Below are 3512 nucleotides of genomic sequence, written 5' to 3'. Positions count from 1 at the left end.
ATAAAAACCTAAATTATCCCTTTAAGGCCGCAGCAGAAATGATTGCGAATCGGCTCTAAAAGCCCGCTGAGCCGGGCGAGCTGTTTCCTTTTGTTCTCATCGTTAAAGTTAACGAAGAGGGGACCACAGTTTATTTCTACCATCGGCTCCCGTCTCATCACTGTGTCCAAACCATTTATCACCAATAAAACTAGTGCAACACAGCTGATAAGCTACAACCGCTTCCCTCATTTGGGACTTTCTGTATTTCCGTTTTAAAAACCGGTGTTACCGGGTCGTTATCGGACTGCCTCGTCGCCTCTCCAGCTGTGAGAGCTCTTCCAAATCCAGTTATCAGCCACAGTGAGTCAGACTCTGTCATACAGATGGATATGTGAATGAAGACATTATGGGTGTCAGCTTCCTCAGTTTCTCTCCTGACTCTCGGCCTTTTCTCTCTTTTGATATTTCTTTATCAGGTTTTAGGTGAATTCTTCTACTTTTCTAGATTTATATCGGCGCTTTTTTTTTTTTTTTTCTGACTTTACTAAGAAAAATGTCTGAAAAGCTTCGTACAAACGATATTTTAATGAGCATTTACCTTTGGGAACAGTATTTGTATACATACATATTTCAGCAGCATCTCTCGGCCTTCTTTAGCAAACAGCTGGCTCGTAATAAGTTCTCGTATATGTGAGTTCTCTTTCTTCCAGTTTAGCCTCGACCCTCTGAACGTGTTCCCCGCTGTATATAGAAATCATTCATTTCAGATGGAGAGTACTGCTGGTGCTCTGAGTTTGCTAACAGTCCACTAAACTGTCCACATAGGGTTTCTTTCTGGCAGGGCGCTGGGAGAGCTGGGCTGTTTCTAATGATGACTTCTTGGCAATTTCTAACAATATGTGTTAGCTTTACGAGCGTGCTGTGGGTGTGTAAAGCTGCAGAAAAAACAGGTGGAGATATCTCTTTTTACTTGAGTTGTCAACTCTCTTCACTTCACCACTCCACTGTGTGTGCAGGAGCCGAGCTCGGCCAAACAACCAGACAGACAGAAGTTAAACGTGGTAAAGAACTCAGTAGGTTTCTGTCTCTGTTGTGATAGTTTCTGACATATCATAAAGCTCAGGATGGGCAGAACAAGAAGAAAACTTCTCCTTCAAATATCCATAAAATATGTCAGGGTCTCCTGAGGTTAAAGGTCAGGAACCACTGTAATATATGATTGGTTGCTCGCTGCTCGCACTAAAAAGGCGGCGTGCTCTCTACGCTCTCTCCTCGCTGGCGCTCAGAAGAAAACGCTGTGTGGACACAAAGACAATGAAAAAAGTGTAAATATGTGAAAGTGAATGTTTTATACACTTGTATAAGAACCTAACTGTACAAAGCTGTAGATTTATTTTGATAGGAAGATTGCTTATGATTGGTGGGTTTATTCCTCACAGTTGGGTAGAAGAGCGAAGAGCTTCTGTTGCTTCTCTTCGATTATTGTGAAACTTGATGCTGTTTGATTTCCCGGTTCAGTTGAAGTGAATTCAGATCCAGATGGTGCGTTCAGGTGCTCCTCGACAACTCGGGACGAGTCAGGTCTGAGTTCACCACATCGTCATATACAGATGGACGTCTCGTCAGGCTACGGCCGCTGCCATCTTCCGCCATATAGAGCCGGAGTCTGCAGTAGTGATCGGGGTTGGAGCCGCCGTATTGAACTCCTGCTGTCAATCATGTGAAACCCCCTTTTTCTAGCTTCAGATATCTAATTAAAACCAGACTGAAGAACATCAGCGCCATATAAACCATCTAAAACGACAGGAAACGTCTTTGGGAAAATGTATTAATGTTGATTTTCCAGTTTGTCCCATCTGCTAACATGGAGGGGGTTTGGTTTATGACCTGTACTGCAGCCAGCCACCAGGGGGCGATCACGATGTTTTGTCTTGTTATGACGTCCATGTGTTACCTGCCGATGGTTCACCTGCAGACTGGCTCATGTTAGCTCTGATTTGTGGAGGATGAGCCTGAACGCAGCACCAGTTCACACACGTCAAAGCTTCAAAGTCAAAGTTGTCTCTTTTTTTTTTTTACTTTCGTACTTTGTTTAAAGCATGAACAAAACTAAAAAAAGTTTTCTGACTTTGATTAAAATGGTGAAATTCCAGTCGGTGTGTGTGTGTGTGTGTGTGTGTGTGTCACATTCAGGAGATTATGTGTGAGACTTTACCACAAACAACCAAACGGCCCCCAGCAGCACCGAGCGGCTACCAACCAAACTCTGGAGGAAATTCTGAATATTAAAGAATTACAACAATTTGACATTTCTTTTATTATTTTGTTTCTATTTCCTCTCCTTAAACAATGTTCTGCTGCCAGATATATAATATATAAAGTATTACATTCCATTCCTTTTACTTAAAGGTGTCAGAAATAGAATATAATATTCATAGGTATGTTTCATTAGTGTATAACCACCTGAATATAAGAGTCATTGTGTGTTTGTTACCTTAAAATAAGCAGTATTTATCTCCAGAGGGAGCGGGTCCTCTTCTACAGAGTCTGCAATGATGAACCGCCATGTTTTAGCCACTAAATCTACACACTGGACCTTAAAATATGTTTTATCCTTAAATACAATCAGATCTACAAAAATCTACACACAGTAGCTTCATATCACGACCACACTTATGATTTATTTAGTTTGAGCTAAAGATCAGCGTCAGTTCTTGTGTTCTGGTTGGAGCCAAGGTAAAGATGAGTAGTTACACTCACGAAGCTGTTTCGTTAAACATTTAGGATATGAATTACTCCATGAAGCAGATGGGTGCTGCTATAACAGCGGTTCACAGATGATCAATATACATAACTGATCAACGGAAGCAGTTTGACTGTTAACTCGACTGTCGTTACTTATAGTTAATCCAATTTATATACAGACTGCTTGGAACAATAATGTGTGTCTGATATTAAAGAATCATTCCCGCATTAAATCCTCAGAAAGTCATCACTGCTTCCTCATTAATGACTCCTCCCAGGTCCGTGATGCAGTCTCAGTTAATGTCATATATTAAATTCTTAATGTGTGCCCATACCATTAGTTAACGTGTTAATGTCTCAGTTAATGCATATATTAACAGTTAATATGCAATGTCTCAGTTTTATTAACAGTTAATTAGTGTAATCGTGTAGTTGAATGATTCCAGATGAACATTTCGTCCGACACACTGAAGTTGACATCCCCTCTCTGTGGTTGGCGGATTTTGTATTTGCGATATACAGTGTTTGTGTGTTTGTTACAAACAGATGGTCTCGCTGGTTTGTTCACAGACCACCAGGACACTCCCTTATGCTTCAGTGTGTGTGTGTGTGTGTGTGTGTGTGTGTGTGTTTACAGTGACCTCCCCCTGCAGTACAGTCCACTGAACAGCCAGAGAGTGAATCCTTACAGTGACCCCTTCCCTTTACACCTAGAGCTCCGAACTGATTTTATCTTCTGGTTATATTTATATGTGAATTTAGGGGAGAACAGGTTGTTTGTCCCA

General features: G+C 41.2%; 2 protein-coding genes across 2 annotated transcripts in view; one reads left to right on the top strand and one right to left on the bottom strand.

Moving 5' to 3' along the window:
- Positions 1-3512, bottom strand: part of hsd17b10 (hydroxysteroid (17-beta) dehydrogenase 10) — a 28890-nt gene that overhangs the window by 860 nt on the left and 24518 nt on the right. The window lies entirely within an intron of this gene.
- Positions 1-3512, top strand: part of LOC118323958 (PHD finger protein 20-like) — a 17396-nt gene that overhangs the window by 6530 nt on the left and 7354 nt on the right. The gene's annotated exons all lie outside the window — the stretch shown is intronic.

This window comes from Morone saxatilis, unplaced genomic scaffold (genome assembly GCF_004916995.1).
Source record: "Morone saxatilis isolate NCDOM2014 unplaced genomic scaffold, NCSU_SB_2.0 Contig15, whole genome shotgun sequence".
Taxonomy (NCBI): Eukaryota; Metazoa; Chordata; class Actinopteri; family Moronidae; genus Morone; species Morone saxatilis.
The sequence above is the reverse complement of the archived record's forward strand: the minus strand, read 5'-3'. Positions and strand labels throughout refer to the sequence as shown.